We start from the raw sequence: 20,888 nt of genomic DNA, 5'->3' as shown, positions 1-20,888 counted from the left end.
TTAACGTATAGTAATATTTTATTATGGACAATTATTATTAATATGAACATTCCGATTTACTTAGATAAACTACTAAAAAGTTATATGATAATAGTGAAGCCATCGTGAGATTGGAACACAAAGGCCAACAAAGGCACGAAACAAGGTTGTATATTATCACCAAGGTCATTTAACCTATATCGTGAACAAATAATGAGACTTTTTTAGATAAATGAAAAGGGAGCATTTTAGTAAGTTGACATATTGTTCCATGACACATTGTTGGTGCCCCAAAGAGAGAAGAAGCTTACATTGATACTTAACAAACTAGATTTAGTGAGAACCATGGGCTACGAATTAATCAAAGCAAGACAAAAGTAGTGGTTGTCAATAAAACCAACAACAACAGAACAGAAATTCAGAATATTGCTGGATATGCAGTAGTTGTATAGAAAAGCATGTAAAAGATGCAGAAAGTATAATTTATTTGTCCATCTGTATACGACGTACAATAAACAAGCAGAATGGCTTATAAAGAGGAAGAAGAAAAAGAAGAAATTTCATATTTGCTTTAATTAAAGTGGTTATACTTTTAGGATAGCACTGATTATGTTTCCTTGTGGAAAAGGAATATATATGAAAATATAGGAATCTTCACGAAGAGATTGGAACAAAAAAAACCGATTTTTATTATACTTGATGTCATACTTGCCTTACTCGTAATACACTTAGTTGCTGGTATTGTGGATATACCTTTCCTAAAGTCATCTGAAGCCCAGCTAAATCTAAGCTATACACTACCTGGAGAAGCAATCTCAAGGAATTACAGGATCATCAGTCGGACGTACTCATGTACTTCTAAAGTAAGATAGAAGGTACAGTCAACAGAAGGAACTCTAATATTTAATAAAGAAAAATAATTAATACTTTTACCTTATTAGTGGTTGAATTAAAAGAATATTTATTTATATCACAATTACTTCTAAGGCTACTTACAAATCCTATATAGATTAACCATTTCGTGGCATTATATAATTCTTTAATATGCCAATATAAATATTAAGTATTTTAAAATATTTTTAAATCTGTAGTAAGTGTTTTTATCGCATGTTTGATGATGTTATCTAAAGTATTTTAATTCTGTTATCATGATTACTCTAAGACAAAAGGTAAACGGTGTCTAATATACAAAAACATTATTACTTGCTATATTTGGGTTTTAATTTTATTTCTATTTTATCGTTTTAGCAATTTTTGACTAATTGTTCTCCTCCTCTTACTTCTTAATTCTATATTTTTGATTATAAGGTACAAATGTCTTGTTGTGTATTATCTACAACACCTTCTTTACAGGCTTCACTGTAGGCAACTTTTTTGAGTCCTGTTTCTAGTTAAAATCTTTTTAATTCCATGTTACTTACTTACTTACTTATTATAAGGGGGATTGTTAATAAAAGTGTTTATCACTGTGTTTATCGAAAACACACCCATACCAATCGTTACCTGCATGCCAACTCTTATCATCCCCCTTCACAAATTAATTCAGACGTTAATACGTTTCTCTTCAGATCAATACGCCTTTGTGATGATGCAAGTAGACCCGCTGAGCTCTCTAGTTTAAACAAGCTATCATCCAAAACGGTTACCGCGAAAATTACATCAATAGAAGCATCCACAGACTAAATCTCTTTAATCTCTCACTAAATCTCAACCCAAAGACTCAGACCCCTATCATACGAAAGCTTTTCGTCCTTACATCAACTAGGTGTCACTGAAAAAATCGACAAAAATCTAAAAGCAACAGGAATAATGACAATATTTACCCCCCAACAAAAACTTTCATCTCTTGTCCGATCAATCACAGACAAAATTCCAAATGAACAACACGGAGTTTATGAAATTAGTTGTGCAGACTGCCTTCGATCCTATATAGGCCAAACAAATCGTAGAATCCAAAATAGGATTTATGAACATTCCATTTTTGTTCACAATTTCGACTCAATTTCAGCTCTAGGTCAACACCATCTTCATACAGGTCACAAAATTGATTTTGAAAACTCCAGTACCATAGCCCCCATCCGATTCTATAAACCAAGAATGATCCGAGAAGCCATAGAAATTAAAAAAAAGGCCAAATTGTCTCAATAAAAGAGGTGACGGTATACGGTTACCTTCGATTTGGAGGCCTCTCATTAAGAAAATACTATCCGCTCCATCCGGCAATCAAAATCCTTCAGTCAGAAATGTTCATGCCAACCCCCGCGCTAATTTCCACGCTAACCGCCACGCCAACCTCCACCCAAACCACGTCACCATCGACGGTATAAATGACCCGTCCTCTATTCCCAGCACCAGTAATGCTTTGATTAGTGATCAGTGTAGTAGTGTCTGCGGGCTCTGGAGACTGAGACCTCGGAAGCCCAGAAGAACGCAATGATATGTGTATGTGTATGTGTATGTTATGCGTGTGTGTGCGTGTGTGTGTGTGTGTGTGTTTATTCTTGATTTTTATTTTCTGGCTTCTTTTATTTTTATTTTGTATTATTTTTTTATTATGATTTTGTATTCTTCTATTTTTTTATAATGTTTTATTTTTTCATCATAAAAATATACAATACAATACAATACGAGAAATTTAATAACATGCTGTTCTAAAACCTGTATAATACATTAAAAAAAACTAAAGACAAAATAAGAACCTAACGTGTCCCTAACACACGTAAGAAAAGCGAACTTAAGTTGCTGGATAAAAAAATTAAAGAATAAAAAAAAGAGGGGAATACCTCTAGAATAGTCAGAAATGATAGTCGAGGCCGTGAAAAGAGACACCTACAAAGATAAAAATGGATTAAAGATAGAAAGGGCTGTAAATAATGGTTAAAAGAAAGAGTGTAGTGGAATTCTGGTAATTAATAATGTAATTAGAAGTATGTAATTCGATCAAATAAATTTATTTTTTCGACTATGTAAAGGCCCGTTTTCACACTACTTCTTATTGTACGTTTTGTGGGTCATATAAAACGTACGACAAAATGTACGTTTTGTCCAGTATATACACACTACGTTTTTTCTTCCGTTTTCTACCTCATTTCTAATTCAGAGTCTTGAGTTGTGTAAAGTTTGTTTAGTGTTTTTTTTTTTATTATGGAGGAAACACGGCTGCTTTCTTTTATTTTTTCAACTGTAAAGATACTACGACTGAGGAAAAAGGGGATGAAGAGAGAAAAGACAAGATGGTCAAGAGAGTGGGCTTCTAAAAAGAAGCCAGTATTCCCACGTCTCGTTACTAAAAGAGGCGAACCAGATGACTGGCGCAAATATTTGCGAATGGACACCTCAGCCTATTGTCAATTGCTAGAGTTGGTAACACCATACATATTGAAATAAGACACCTCATGAGAAAAGCCATTACACCTCATGAAAGACTCACAGCAACTCTCAGATATCTTACAACAGGACGCAGCGTCAAGGACTTGGAGTTCACAATCATAATATCCAAACCAGCGTTAAGCCAAATAATTCCTGAAACCTGTAATGCAATCTACTTGGTTTTAAAACATCTTATATACTAAAACGCTAAGCCCTTTTCTTGTCCACCACTTTACTCAAAAACCATATTAGATAATTAAAATATTTTTTCGGAATATTATTAGTATTACGTATGAGATTGTCAAGATATACTTTTGGTACAAAAATTCACTTTCGGTTTTGAGATGACCGGAAGTTAAAATTTACTTTAAGTTTTAGACCCCACAATGTATACATGGATCGAAAGGTCTCGTCGAGACGAATTTAAATATGTACTTCCGGTTGCGATCCGACACCGGAAGTGACCCGAAACGCGCATAAAACGTCAAGATAGATCAAATCTGACACCGGATTCGTGATCAGCATGCAAAATTAACTGCTAAATGATATCCATGTCGACATTTGATGAACTAAAAATTGCATTCCGGTTTTGAGGTCGACTTCCGGTTTCGTTTTTATTAGTCAAATCAATAGAGAATTCAACGTAGAGTTCAAAAATGTAAGTTCACGAAATTATCATTTATAGTTTTTAAGTTATTGATAAAAATATTTTTACTACCGGTCATTGTATAATATTGTATATTTTTCTCGCAAAATAAAAATTTCATTTAAAAAACTCGATGTCGAGGTGATCCGCTAGTAACTACTTAATAACTTTTATACAATTCAATAAATTCCCCAAGAAAATCGTGGGTGCATTGCCGCAAATCTGACATTATTAGGCTTTTTTTCGACAAGATCGGACGACTTGTCTGAACATGTATTTTCACGTAACGTTTTATCCTATCAGTTCTCGCAAAACTATGCTTCTCCCATCATTTCTACGATCTGACCTTGGATTTCATTTCGATTCGACAAGACGTACGTTTTGCTATTTACATGCCACGTTTTATTGTATAGGATTTGTCCTATCCAACAAAACGTACAATAAGACGTAGCGTGAAAACCGACCTTTAGATATATTGTTTGTTTTTATAACTCGGTCATAAATTTATTATCCATTCAAAATATTTTAGCATCTTATTTTTTAAGCACATTATATCAATTTTTCTACGACTTAGTAAAAGTTCAATAAAAATATTAGGATATTTTGATGAAATTAATTTAATTTTGATACCAGGAACGAAATTTGGACATAAATTATATTTTCTATGTGCCAACATCCAGGGATATTTGCCAAAACACTTATTATGATCTAATGTCACCTTTTTCCTTACTTTATTCAGTAATGTACTTGTAATTACGTAGAGTTTAAATTGTGTCGCTTATATTAGAAAAAAAATTAAAGTACTAGTTTATAAAGAATTCGCAAATATAATAAAACGAAACTTATATTAAAGAAAAATATTAAAGGCGCTAATGTAAATATAAAGATTATAAATTTTCACAGCAAGTGTTCTGTAATTAAACATTGTTTTCCTTACTTGTAGATCGTAGTTTGGAATTAGTTATTTATGACGTTGCATATGCTACTGCGGTGGACATTATCAATGATGATGTAACAAGCGACGGAGTTTTCTTCTGGACGCTGCACAGAGTGGTATTTTACATAAAAAGCTGGCTAAAGGTCGTGGCATATTATCGTGCACGTTGTGTTTCCAGCACATAGCGTTTCCGAAAAATATAATTTAAATGGTTTTAAATATGAACAACGCACACTGTCCGGAACATTGCTTTTCAGACACTTGTTCAGTATATTCGAAAACAATATTTTACTGATGCCGACGGCTGCGTAACGAGTCGTAACCGGTTTGTAAGGATAATGTTAATTAGATACCCGTTGTTTTCCCCTTGTTGTTTATTTAGGTCTTTGTTTGATTTTGATACAGAGTATTTAAAAAGAAATAATTTTCGAGGCTATTTTGTGATTTATGCATGTGTTTTTATTGCTTTGTGACAATTAATCACGGAAGTGATAAACAATTAGGAATTTAATAATAATTAATAGGTTTAACAATTATTTTAGAATGAATAGGATTCAGTTTAAATATGTTTTAAATTTAATTTCACCTTCAGTTAAAAAAACAAAATACTACATTTAACGAAGCCATACATATCAAACCAAAAAGTATTTTTAAAAAGAAGAGGTATCACTTCCGTACAAAAGTCCTAATTGTTTATCACTTCCGTGATTAATTGTCACAAAGCAATAAAAACACATGCATAAATGACAAAATAGACTCGAAAATTATTTTTTTAAATACTCTGTATCAAAATAAAACAAGTTCCTAAATAAACAAAAAGAGGAGAACGACGGACATCTAATGCACATTATCCTTACCAACCGGTTACGACCTATGTTCCGGACAGTGTGCGTTGTTCATATTTAAATTATATTTTTCGGAAACTAAACGCTATGTGCTGGAAACGCAACGTGCACGATAATATGCCACGACCTTAAACCTGCTCAAGTATAAAATTTCAAAAACTGGTTTTTCAAGCCGATTCTTCCCCCTAAAGCAGGTAGTTATAAAGCAAATAACCTTACCAAACAAATTTGACAACTGTCACTTTGTAACTGTAACACGGTTTGGCTGCAATTAGTTGTGAGATTTTACTAAGTTAAGTAAGTGATTTTTTGTGAAATGGACAGTTATGAATATGCCAAAGAAAGGTAAGTACTCGATATTGAATAATTTTTTAAAATCTTAGCCTTCTAGAAATTCAATCAAAATTAATTAAATTTTTTGTATAGATAATTTTTAATACCAACAAATGTTTTTAGTTACTCTCTAGTCATCGATATGGCATAATAATTCTTTCATAATAAAGATTAGACAATCTACTTTTATAAACAGGTTTCAAAGTTTTCACAAGTTTTCACAAAATTAAATAAAAACGAAAATACTGTGAGTAGTACAAGGTAACCATTATCTTGGTTAGTTTGAACTTTCTTCAATTGTTTTTTAATTTTGCTTTGAAATTATTTTTTTGCATTTTTATTATTCCTTGAATTTCCATCAATTCTTTTATTTATAATTGAAGGGATGATATTTATATAGGTATATATTGAATTCAAATTTTATATATAAAATTGATTCCTATAAAAAAATCAAGAGTGGTTAAGTAAGGAAGATTTTTTACCTACTGAGTCAGTGACTCCAAGCTCAAAACGTATATCATCAAAGGAACTCGTAGAATTGAGTGAACGATTAAAGCGCCGAAAACCTTGGAACTTGGGCAGATAGATAAATAAACTGTTCATTTGGCTATACAATTGGCTAATATGATTTTAATTTAAAAAAGAAATAGACAATAACCATTTCTTATCTTTATTTCTAGGAAGAATGTGGATGCTAAAGGACTAACTTACACATGGCAAATGAGTCAATGGGCAGTTAAAAATGTAGCAAAAGTTATTCAAGAGGCAATAAAGTCTCCAACCAGGGCGACTAAAATTCGTAAAGCTGTTGCGGCCAGTAGTCAAAGAACTATTACAAAAGAACATTCACCAGAAGAAGCTTTGGCAATATTTGTAGAAGACAAGTTATCTATGTCCCAATAAGAGGTAATTCAGCAGGCTAACAAAGGTGTTTATCCCTTTTATGAATATGTTCAATTAGCAAAACAAGAATGTTGTCCTTCATGAACATTCCAAAACGTAATGTTGATGTAAAATTGTAAGATTTGGTGGATCATACGGCAAGGAGATTATGCAAATATTTAGAAGAAGTTTTAAAAACATATTAAGGGAAACAAAATTATTTTGTGTTACTAATCAAATGGGGATGTGATGGTTTGCAGCAAAGTCAACATAAACAAAAAGTTAAGAACACTGCAGACAGTGATGCTAATCTATTAGGTAGTTCTATTGTGTAATTAAGAATAATGGCATAAAAAAAGTTATTTGTCAGAATCCATAGATATTTTCACCCAGATTTTGCAGACCAATTAGGAGGCGATATGTTAAAGACAGTAGGGACTTTATCAATGAGGTGGTAAAATATATTAAGAAGCAGACAAAGAATTTGCAAGGAACAATTAACTGATAATATAAATATTTATATTAAATATAAAAATATAAATATTAAACATGTCCTAGTACCAACAATGGTGAATGGAAAGGTTTGCAATGCAGTCACAGCCAGTGCATCTCCTTTACGCCGCTATATTTGCAGTAAAACTTCGTAGGAGTTCAATAATTTGGAAATAAAAAAAGTGAAGATTCAGAGATTGCTAGTGAATATACCAAAAGCTGGATTTGTTAATACCAATGACAGACATTTATATCTTGCAGCGTTTTCACCGATATCAACGAAGTATTATTTTCAGGATTCCTCATAGTTATGAAGAAATTTGCTAAGTCTATAACGGACACTGCAAAATATTACGTGCAGTTGTATGTCGTATGTCTGGCAACCTATGCCCCCAACCATTTAAAAAATTTTGATACATGCCCCGAGTATAATCTCCCATACTGATTGGGCAATTATCAGATGAAGCAGCAGAAACACCAAATAAACACTTTCGTCAGTATAGGGAAAGTTTTTCTAGAAAATTTTCCCGAAAGAAATGCAACAAGGGCGTGATAAATAGGCTCTTGCTGATTTCAGATCCGTACCTTAGCAGTATCCGACGGAATAAAAAGAGGACAAAGAAGCAATTTCCAAAGTAGCTTTAGAATTTTTACAATGCGAAATATCTAAAGATGAATCTGAAGACGAAGGAGCTAGTGAATAAATCTACATAAATACACAAAAATATTTTTTGGATTCTTTTATATATATATATATATATATATATATATATATATATATATATATATATATATATATATATATATATATATATATATCCTATAAATTATGTAAAATTATCGAGTATCATATATTATTATCATCATTATCACTATTAGATGTTTGTTATTAGTACTAACATTATATTATAAAAAAAATAACCAAACTCATTTAAAGTATATCTTTGGCTCGCTTTTTATGTACAATACCACTCTGTGTGGTGGCTGTTCGCTAATTGCTGAGTTGTATGCTTTTAGGTTGTAAGATTTGAAAAAACCGCGAATCGAGACCTATAAGCCTGAAAACCAGCTTAGTTCATTATATTTACCCTGCGTCGTAATTTGTAACCATATGGTTAGATTATTCTTTGAGAAAGATAATAGTTCTCGTCTCCATTATAGCAACATTTGAATTTTAGTGTTAGTATGAAATACTAATATATATATTGGGTATGTCAAAAGAAGCGGGACGGTCGAATATTTTGCAAAACTAACATTTTGAAAAACACATATTCAATATTTTTTAAAAATCTATCGAATGGCACCAAAAACGACCCCCGAGGCCCACCTCCTAGAGCAGTGTGTGTAGTACCCTCTTTCCATCAACATCTCTATCCTTCGTTCCACATAATTTTCTCTCTACATCAGACATGACCAAACCATTGAAGTCTTTGTTCTTGAATCTTTTTTGAGACTGTAGTTACTCCAGCTTTTTTCCAAATCAAGTCGTTTCTGATCCCGTTTCTTCTGGTCTTACCCAAAATCCACCGTAACATTTTCATGTCAGCTACCCCAATCTTCTTTTCTTGAATCTTCTTTACAGGCCGCACTTCACCGCCGTACACCAACACAAAGTATCATGCTCATTAGTTTCCAGTTAAACCAACCAGCCTAAAATATAAATAAAAGCAATAAAAATATTTCTAACTTGCAAAGACAAGCAGAAAGAAGCGAGTGAGGCAAGACACTTGAGAGCAATTTCTGGTGGTCTGCAGCTATTTCCGAAATATGTTCAAGTATTACTAAAAGCAGGCAAACCAGGTATTATTGGTAAACGAAATTTGGCTTCTATTTTAGCATGGAAAAATAATGGAAGCAACTTTTGGAGCAGCAAAGAACATATCATACCTTATACTTCATGTGACAGTATTATACATTGTGGGGTCTAAAACTTAAAGTCAATTTTAACTTCCGGTCATCTCAAAACCGGAAGTGAATTTTTGTACCAAAAGTATATCTTGACAATGTCATACGTAATACTAATAATATTCCGAAAAAATATTTTAATTATCTAATATGGTTTTTGAGTAAAGTGGTGGACAAGAAAAGGGCTTAGCGTTTTAGTATATAAGATTATATTATTTATTATTATTATTATAAGCTACAACTTGGAATAATTGACAAAGTTAATTCATTTCTTGGAGTGTGGATATTTCCTTGCACAGCAAATTATGTCATTATCTCGTATTTATATATTTATACTAAGTATATATTAAATATAATACATTATAACGCAAACATGCAGTTTCTCCATGCCAAAAAAGCCTGCAAGTTAAAATTTAATCTGGATTTAGTCCAATCTTTTTTCCAAAAGTGAATTGTTTTGCAGTTAGTTGTATAATTTATGGCTAATACATTTTCTGTTTTAAAACTAGGCAAATCCTACTTAAATAAATTGTCTTACACGCGCAAAACGACGAAAGCAAAAATTGTATTAACAAGTTTTTACTTTGTATTTTGAGAAGATTTTCGAATTGGAAATCGAAACGTTAAAATAAACGAATTTTTAACTGAAATTCTAGATAGTTCCCATTAAAAATAGTAAATAATATTAGAATACAACAAAATATAAATTTTTCCACAAAGGAAAAATCTAAGAAACTCAACAAGAGAGGATAAAATTTGTTTTTTATTTATAAATTTAATCAATAAAATAAATAGGAACTTTAAAAGGAAAATTTCTGGAGAAAAATCTAGAAAGAACGGAAAAACAGGATCTAGGAAGAAGGAACTAAAGAAATTGTTTAATAAACAGGTGTCATTAATAACTCATAGTGTTTTCACAATCGCCATGGAGGAATAAAATTGTGGAAGCAGGCAGTTTTAGATGCGGGTGCAGGTATGGGACGATTGCGCCGATTTTACCTTCAGCTGAGGTACGTCCAGCTGAGGGCACGATTACCTCGAAGTAACTCAGATGGTCCCTAATCCCTGGGTACGATTGCGGCCGGTCCTCAATTCGTCCCCGAGCAGGTACTAGAAAATAATTATCATCATCATCATCACGTAGCGCTACAACCCTGGGTGGGTCTTGGCTGACTGTACAACTTTTTTCCAATTTTTTCGGTCTTCCATCAACCTAGGGTCAAATGGAATGTTCATTTTCCGGAGATCTACTTGGATGTTATCTCTCCATCGCATTTTGGGACGTCCGAGTGGTCTTTTGCCTGTGGGAATCTCTAGAAGATAATCGTACACTTTAATGACACCACTCAATTGAATTGTGCTCCTGTAAAGCTAAAATTTATAGTGTGGGTACCAAAAACTGGATTATGCGCAGTGAGTTAGAACATACCCATGAAACAAATTTGAAAAACCTAAATAGGCAGATAGTGAGTGTTGGTGTTAAACGTAAAGCAACCAATACATTCTGTTTCAAGAGAAAATCCAGCCCAGGTAAGTACTTTAACAGTCAAAGACATTTACTATATTTGTAACACTATTTATAGGAATAGAAGAAAAACTATATCGGTTTTACCAAAACGTAGAATAGACGCTATTGTGCATATAAAAACAATGACAAAGATAATAAAAGATAAAAACTTTGTTTTCATTACCGACGATATTAAAGAAATTATCATATTTTTGTGTCTAACAATAGCCACAAACTGCACACTGCGTATATTGAAAAATGGATATTATATCCCACATGCTTTTTATTTACTACCAAATAAGAAAGAATGCTCTTACAAAAATCTTTTTAAACCTTTGGAAATTAAATGCTTAAGTTTGGGATTAAATCTGAATTCAGTAATGATTGTAAATTTGAAATGTGATATCACAATGCCATAAGAACAGTGTTTTCAAATTCCAAAATAGTAGGCTGTAGGTTTTATTTGACACAAGCATGGTGCCGCAAAATTCAAAATCTGGGCCTCGTTCCTTTAAACATTTAAACTTCAAGATGTTCGTCAACTATTATCTGACTCTATATCAAAAATTTGGTCTAACAATTGGCAAAAAGCTATAAGAGGTGTTATAGCAGAGGAAGAAACATTTTGGAAACTCGATATGTGAATAGGGGAACCAATAGAACCAATTATTATTTCTGTGGGAAATGAAAAAAACTGATGATGTAGATGATGCCTCCTTATTGGAAGAAGACAACTTGGCAAAACGTCTTACCGGAGCTCCATGTCCTTCTTCTGAAGACATATTTTCAAATACTGAAGTATTATTTATATAATAGTAATATTATGAATACATTTTTACATTTTTTGATGCATGCATTATTCCGATATTAACTTATGCGGCACAAACATGGACAATCACAAAAAAGAATATGAATATACTTAGAGTCACTCAACACGCGATGGAAAGAGCAATGCTAGATATATCACTTAAGGACAAGAAAACACATGGATAAGACAGAAAACCAAAGTCACCGATGTGGTGCAAAAATCATTAAAGTTGAAATGGGAATACGCTGGACATGTAGCTAGGAGCGATCTAAACAAATGGCACAGATCAATTTTAATCTGGAGACCATACCAACACAAAAGACCCAGAGGCAGACCTCCTATGAGATGGACAGATGATCTGAAAAGGACTGCCGGGAAAAATTGGCTACAAGTAGCGTACAATAAAAAACAATGGAAAGGAAGACTTGAAGAGGCTTATGTTCAGATGTGGACGTGAATGGCTAGACGAAGAAGAAGAAGAAGAAGAATATTATGAATATTTTCCTGCAATTGTATAATATTCAAATTGTACTAGTTTTTTTTTCATAACTTTTTTTAACTCTTTTTTACAATATTTGTCATTTAAGGTTCTTTTCTTTATTGAGACTGTGATTTTCAATTAGTTGAAATTTTTGTTTATATTGTAACTCTGGAAAAAAACATCTCTTTAAGTAAATTATATTTAATTTGCAGATGCTGAAAATGATTCTGAGGCAACTGACAGTGATAAGGAAGATACTTTTGACACTTGCGATGGTGAGAATAGTGCTAAGAACGACAATTTATAAATTTAATTAATTTTGTAATTTTTTTTATATTAACTACTCAAGCTTTTTGAATGTAATATTTGATATTTATTTATTCAAATCCTCATATACAGTCCTTTTTTATTTATAATAGGAATAAGCTTCTCCGCCCCCAATTTCCATCTTTTTCTGTCATATGCAGTTGCCTCTTCTAAGTCTCTTGCCGCCATTGCTGCATAAATATCGTTGCGCCAACTTCTTCGTGGTCGTCCTCTCTTTCTTCTTTCAGGAGGGATCCATTCCAGTACTCTTCTAGGTCATCTGTACTCTGGCAGTCTTTTAACATGTCTTTTTTCTACTTCAACTTTTTTCTTGATTTTAAAAATTTTTGAAATTTTTTTTATACTTTCATTATCCTTTTTAATACCATACTTGATATTTGTTTAAATTATTTTCCATTATGAAGTATTTATATTTATAATAGTTTCAGAAAGTTGAATATTGATTGTTAAAATAACAATAACTGCAAATTATAATATTATAATTATTGCAAACGAGAGTGTAGGTCTGTTCATTATCATCATCAATCTGTATGCGTCCACTGCTGGACATAGATCTCCCTTAGCTCTCTTCATCTGTCTGTCTTATGCAACTTACATTCAGTTATTGCTAATACGATCCAGGTTGTCAGTCCATCTAGTTGGTGGAAGTCCTCTTTTCTGTGTTGCTTCTTGCCTTGGTCTCCACTCGACAATACGTTTTGTCCATCGGTGAATTTTATGTCCTAAATACTTACTACGATGTACTATGATTACTACTAAATACGACCCAGTCTGTACAATATCCTTTCCATCGATAGCAATATTTCGATTTAGCACCAAATTAGTCATTATTTGCGTCTTGTTCATATTAATCTTTAGTCAGACTTCCAAGGAAGAGCGATATAATTTTTCAAACATTATTGCGTCATCCATACGATTGGCTATAAGGACGATGTCATCTGAAAATCTCAAATGGCTGAGCTTCTTTCCATTTATGTTGATACCATGCTCGATCAGATGTGCCTTCTTACAAGTATGTTCTAAAAGCGTCGTGAATAGCTTTATCGAGACGGTGTCTCCTTGCATTAATCCTCGCTGTATACATATTTATTTGTTTCGTGTTCAGAGAGTCTTACGCCAGCTGTGTCATTTTGGTAGATATATTTGATTATGTTAGTGTAGCGATGGTCTATGCGACGTTCTGTCAATGTTTTTAACACTTTCTGATGGCTTATGGTACCGAATGCTTTCTCGTAGTTGACAAATATCAGTGCCATTGGTTTGTTGTATTCTGCAGACTTCTCTATTAGGTTCTTTGTCACTAGTAAGTGGTCGTTAATGCTGTACCCCGATCTAAATCCAGCTTGTTCTCTAAGCTGATAGAAGTCTAATTTATCGTCCAATCTTTTTTTGATAATTTTTGTGAAAAGTTTCATTAAGAAGAAGTTTTTACTTGGTAAATGCATTCTGTGAAAAGCTTGGTCAAAGCCTGGATAATTTTAATTCCACCTAGTTCGATGGCTTCGTTCACTTCTCATCGCCAGGGTATGTGTAATTTTTTTATTTCTGAAAGTGCTGTTTTGATTTCGTATAGGTTATTTCTGGCATTAATTCTGATCCCTGGTTTGTGATTTTGGGCAGAGGCTGATCTTGCCTTTGGTCGGTGCTGTCATACATTTCGTGATAAAAGGGTTCGATAACCTCAAGGATTTTCGTTCTATCCGTAGTAATGTTTTCATCTTTGATTTTATTTTGTACATATTTTTGTTGCCTATGTTGTTCGTATTTCGCCTCAAATCTTTTAGATTTTTGTTTTCTTGAATTATTTTGATTATTTCTCTTGTATTGTTTTCTCTTACGTCTTTTCAAATTGACCGGTGGATATTTTTATTTAATTTCGTCATTATTGTGTAGTTGGAGCCGTATTTCTCCGTCAGCTGCCTTCTTTTACCTATTACCTCTTTGGTATTTTGGATTGGTTTTTTGTTATGGGTCAGAACGGTCGGGGAGCACTCCCTTTCCGTTTCTTTTAGAGCCTTCGTTTTGCCATAATTTGTTAGATATACATATTTTATTTCATCTTGCAAGTCTTGTATATGTCTGGTTAGTGTATCTTCATGCAGGTCGTTGTTTTCTGGGGAGATCCATTTCTTTTTTTTTTTGTTTTAAGGATTATCTGTGTTCTTACCCATTTGACATTTAATAGTATCTTAGCTCGGATTAATCTGTGGTCACTTTCTATTGGGAATTTATTGATTACTTCGACGTCTTTTTGATGATTTTTTCTTTTCTGTCTGATATGATATAATCTATTTCATATTTGACACTGCCATCTGGGCTGATCCACATCCATTTAGGCTGAGGCTTTTTATCGAAAAAAAAATTTTCTTGGTGTAAGAAGTTCAGCAATATTTGCCCTCGTTCATTTATTTCACAATATCCATACTTTCCCATTGCTACTTCTGCATCATCTTGTTTAAACCTAGGTAGGTCTGTTACCGCTTTAAAATTACTTTTTCTCGTCAGACTCTAGTTATGCCCCAATAAATCTATCAGAGACTTGTACCACGCAGTAAGTAGGTACTGAATATCTACATATACCTTTTCAGTATCTGACGGTTAATAATAAATTTTTTGATAGTCATAAGCACCCGTCAGACAGGAAAATCGGGAAAAGTTCTGTCAGACAATATGAAAAGTTATTTTTGCTGCTGTTAGTGAAAATACCCCAAAAAATTAGCCGGTTATCTAAAAATTTCGTCACAGTCATTTTTTTGACATGTCCGAGGCGCCAAACGCGTTGAATGACCTACATTTATCACCAGATAATTTCATTTTTGTGTTTTTCTTATAATTTTCAGTCCCTTAAAAAATTTTCGAAATGTAAAATCAACATGTTCCGGGGAACTTAGAGAAAAAACGGCACAGAACCAAAAAAAGTCGCAGAGGGAAATCGTGTCAGACTTGGACTAATAAAGCGATAGTCAAAGTTTGGAGAGAGTATGTAACCTAAACTTTTTTGCCGACGGACACTATATATATGGGCACAACAGACGTTAATATTAAAATCTAGCTTATAACACAAATTATATTATTCCTCTTTTTATGTTAGTATGTAGTTGATATTGTAACTACAGCTAGACGACAATAAATAAACATAATAAAAACAAATTTAGAAAGAGGAAGTACCTTAAGAGTAGAAAAAGGGCAGTACTAAAATAATATTTAAAAAAAGACGACAGAAAAAATCCGGCTAACTACAGGCGACTATCGCTGCTAATAACATAGTATAAAATGTATGCCATTTATGCAATATGAAATATAATAAATGTTATGGTCATAATCAAAAACAAAACCAAAAAACAATTATTAAAATTACTAAGTGGTTATTGACCAATTATTTTAAGAAGAATTTTTTGTAAAGTTTCGCTGGTATTAAACGACTAATTTAGATTCAGTACGGTTCTGGTGGAGCATATTTTAATAAGTTTGATTTATCAATTTAGTTCCAGTCTATTAGAAATGTTGGTCCGCAACCGCCTATAATTTTTGACGAACACACATCAACCAAAAATATAAAATATTTTTCAAATAACCGCTGGCGCCACTATAGCTCGCCAAAAATTATTTAGCAGATATTTGATAAATAATACTTAATTATTACTGGCTCCCTACCAGACTAATATAGGCCGATCTTTGATTGCGAATAGATTTTTATGTAACGCACGAGAGGCACGTTGTTATTGTAATTACCATTCAGTTCAAACTGATCTGGCATTGTATCAATTCAACTCATTAATTTTTTAGCTAGCGAATAATTGTTTAGAAATTATAACGTCTCTGTTTCGAGAGGGTATCGAACTCTCTAAAAAGGTGCTACTCTAAATATTAAAGATCAAAATATTTCAGTGATACAATTTCCGTTATTTTACTAAAAACAACGATAATAAGGAATGTGTCTACAACGGCGATGCCTAAATTTTTGAGCGTAAGGAACCCTAAATGATCAACCTACTTTTGGAACTCTGTTTCTTATCGCCTAACGAATTTTTTAATTTTTTAAAAAAGGTGATGTTCAGAAAGTTAAAACAGTAATTAAATAATCAGTAAACGTTGGTAATTATTATTTATTGATTAATAGTTAGATACTGTTTTATCTTTATAGTAAAAAAATTACACTTTATCGTCATGACATTAGCTTCAATGTAGAACATCGGAAAATAAGGCAAAAGGGAAGTAGAATCCACTAGGAAACTAAGTTCCTGTAGCTGGCTGTATACCATGTATCACAAAATTTTTTATTTCAAATTCTTAGTAAAAGATATATAATAAAATACCCAAACGGGCTATATCACAAATACATTACAGAACGTTGTAGGAATGTAAATTTCATCATCTGTGTAACAAATTATACATGCTATGAGCCACTAAAATATATTGGTGAAAACCCTTTAAATGTTGTTAATATAAAGATATGTTACATTATATGTTATTATAAATTAAGATGTTTAAGTTACCGTTGGAATTGGTAACATGGCAACGTATGGCTCTACATCGGTTACATGGTCCTGAGACAAAGTGTCTTCGAGGACCTGTTGATAACAACTAGTTGCTAGTTTTTTTTGCTTTTTTTATTGCAGTTGGTCTGTCTTCTGGGTCTGTTAGTTGTATAGATTTATCAGGAAGACTTATAATTACAGACTTCTTATGGGAGAATGGATGATGAGAATTGTAGTTGAGATATACTAAAGACCATGCTTCTTTTGTAAATGAGATATACTGAAGACCATGCTTCTTTTGTAAACCACATGGTTTTAACTGTATTATTAATGCAATGTAAGGTGAATCCAGAAAATTTATTTTATTTTTTTGTTCAATTTATATAGTAAACTTTAGTTATGGATTGTAAGTGTTGAATTTATATAAAAATTTGGTCGTTTTATTTGTTGGAATAGTACAGATACAATCATCGATATAGCGGTCGAAGAATAGTACATTAAAATCTAAATGAATCATGACAGACTCTTCTTAGTCTTCAGTCAACTGCTCAACTAGTCAACTATTTCAATCCAGAATTCGTTCTCACAAATATGACAAGAACAATGTCACTGCACTCACAAAACACTAAATGTTGGAGAAGGAGCATAAATTTGCTCATTCCCATATAATGGTAAAATCCTTTTAAAAAATTCTTACTCGTAAAAACAAATCAATCAGAAATATGAATTTTTCTATCTTGAAAAAATTAAACTACAGCCCAAAATTAAAGTAACGATTAAATAACCAATTAACAGATACTATTTTTTTTTTAATTAGTAAAAGAAAACCTTACTAATTAATTTTATTACTTGTTTCGTTTCAAACTTGGCTCTCCAATATTGTTCTCAAAACACACGGTTATGAAATGTCCCTAATATTCTGCAATGTCCCTAATTTCGTTCATTAAAAATTATGTAGCTAAACTAGTTCCTTTCGATCTCCTTTGTCTTCCAGAAATCTCCTTGTCTATGATTCCTCCCATGAATAATAAGTGGTTTTTACTTACAATAAATACTTCAAAGACTTAAACTGCAACTTCTCCCAATCAGCGTTAATGGATCAGAACTTCTACTACTTTTTTCTTTCGTAAAGTACGTTTAAAGGTAATTAAAGAGAAAACTATCCAAAAACATTGAAAACCGGGATATTCGCATAAGATGAGGTTGCATATATTTCTCTGCGGCTGGAAAATACTTCATCTCGTGTTCAAGAATATACTTTAGAACGTGCTATTTATTGGCGCATAAATTCAAATAAAATTATCAAAAATCTGGTAAAAAACGGGATTTTCACATGCTTTAAGAAATCTCTAGCTCATCTGAAAATGGGAAATCATGTTATTTCATAAAATTTTTGAAAATTAAATGATGTAAAAAGGTAAAAACAGTTAAGAAAATTCAGTAAAAACCTCCGAATAAACCTTAAAAACCTGGTCTTTTGCATTTTTTAAATATGAATTAGACTCACATTGATTCAAGTTGTATCGATATCAAAAATACTGCTTAACCCCACAAAAAAAGTAAAAAAATACAGATAAAAACCATTAAAAATCTTAAAAAAGCGTAGTTTATTAAGGGTTTAAAAATGTTTCACCAATTTTTAAATGTCCTTAAGAACTCAGTTACTTCAAGTTATATATAATCTATAAAAATCTTGATTTTTCTATTATAATCTGTATAAAATGGGGAAAATCCCTAAAAACCACTAAAAAACAGGTTTTGGGGTTTGTGAAGGTGGCGCAACTTACGGAAAAATCTATCGGAAAATACGGAAAAAATCGGAAATACGTTTTTTTATGTAATACATAAAATAAAAAAATTAGACCTGCAGCCATTTCCAAAAAAAATATACGCTTTTTTACAAAAACATGGATTTTTAGGCTATGTACACTCAACTATGTACTTGAGATCTATAAAAAATAGACATAAATAAATAGACAATAGATAGAAAGTTTTGTAGAAGCCTCAACTATAAGTGTGAATTTTTTGAAATTTTTAAATTAATTGCAGCACCCAAAAAAAATCAAAACCAAAAAATGACTTTTTTGGGGGGAGGGACTGGGGGAAGCGGAGTAAAATTGTGCTAAGTCTTATTTTTATTCACATAAAACGCAAAAAAAATGAAAAAATTGATTCAGGTTGTACCAATCCCAAACAACCCTTAAGAACTTTGAAAAAACATGGTCTTTGGAAGTTTAAAGGTGTTTCGTCATATTTTTTCATATCGTTTAGGACTCAGTTACTTCACATTATATAAAGTCTATACAAAACCTTGATTTGATATATTTTGAAGTCTATACAATGGGGATGATCCCCAAAAACACTTAAAAACAACTTTTTCAGATATTTTAAAATAGCGTACCTTACAGAAAAATCTGAAAAAAAATAAGAAATATATGTTTTGATTAAATGCAAAAAATAAAAAAAAAAGACATTTAACCATCTTCAAAAAAAGTTCTACGCTTTCTAAAAAAAAAATAAATAAAAACGAAAAAATGACATTTTTGGTGGAAGAGGAGAGGGTGACAGATTAAATTTGCTTTGAGTGTTATTTTTTAATCACATTTGACGTCGAAAAAATTCAGGTTGTATCGATTTAAAAAAAATATGACTAACCTCACAAAAACCTTTAAAACCTATGAAAACCATAGTTTTTTGGGTGTTTGAGGGTATTTCGACCAATTTTTAGATGTCCTAAAGGACTATGTTACTTTAAATTAAATATACCCTACAAAATAAGCTACGTAGTATTCATTTGACTCTCGACCTGTAAACATCGATACGAATTAGGCGAAAGTTTATAGTGGTGATTAAAAACGGGCTACTGCCTCGTTTTTACTGTCATTATCGTGTATCAAGTGGATATGCTATTTATAAACTATTTAAAAATTAAAATATACATTTTAACAATTAAAATGAGTGCTCCACCAGATTTATCGCTGAGTGCTCCTTTTTATTCTGCTACTGTTAATGGTCAACCTATAAATATTCAATACCAGCAACAGAAAGTTCAACCAGAGTGCCCAAATGTCCTTTTTCCACAAAATTTACAACCAAATTCAGCACAAAATTTTAAACAACCCACCAACAACAATATATTATGTTTCTAACCAAGTACTTTCACAATCTTCCTCTAACTGTCAATACAAGCCTATAATAAATCCCACATTATCTATACCTCAAAATGAAGCTTCCGGTTTCATTGAGATGACACATACATTACAAAGTGAAGAATCTTCAGGGGAAATCAGCGACATTGAGTCATCGGACATCCACGAATGGCAAACTATACAACGTAGTAGCAAAAAATTAATCCTCCGACACCAACAAAAAACGAAGACGGTAGTAACCAGCAATAAATTTCAGATTCTACAAAATGAAAACGAAAACGACAACAATAATAGTACAGAAAATACCAACGAAACTCCAGCAACCTCTAAACCCCCACCAATTTTTATATATGGTGTTACTGAATACAATAAAATGGTTAAAAACCTATGGGAAGTAACAAAAACAAAGACATACTATTCTACAGTATTAAAAAACAACAAAATAAAAATACACCTAGAGATGTACACCTAGACACTGATGATGGAACATGGTTTCCGACAAAATAAAAATCCGACAAAAACAAAATAAAAATACACCTAAACATGTACACCTAGACACTGATGATGTGAACATGGTTTCCGAAAACGTTTTGTCTTCATGACATAGCCCGTTTGGGTTTTTAATTTATATATAACTTTTATAAAGGATTTTTACTTAAATTTTTTGTGATACATGGTATACAGCCAGCCACAGGAACTTAGTTTCCTTGTGGAAAATAAAAATAAATTCCCGGGACTCTGAAACATACC

Source organism: Diabrotica undecimpunctata, chromosome 2, assembly GCF_040954645.1.
Source record: "Diabrotica undecimpunctata isolate CICGRU chromosome 2, icDiaUnde3, whole genome shotgun sequence".
Lineage (NCBI taxonomy): Eukaryota > Metazoa > Arthropoda > Insecta > Coleoptera > Chrysomelidae > Diabrotica > Diabrotica undecimpunctata.
The sequence above is the reverse complement of the archived record's forward strand: the minus strand, read 5'-3'. Positions refer to the sequence as shown.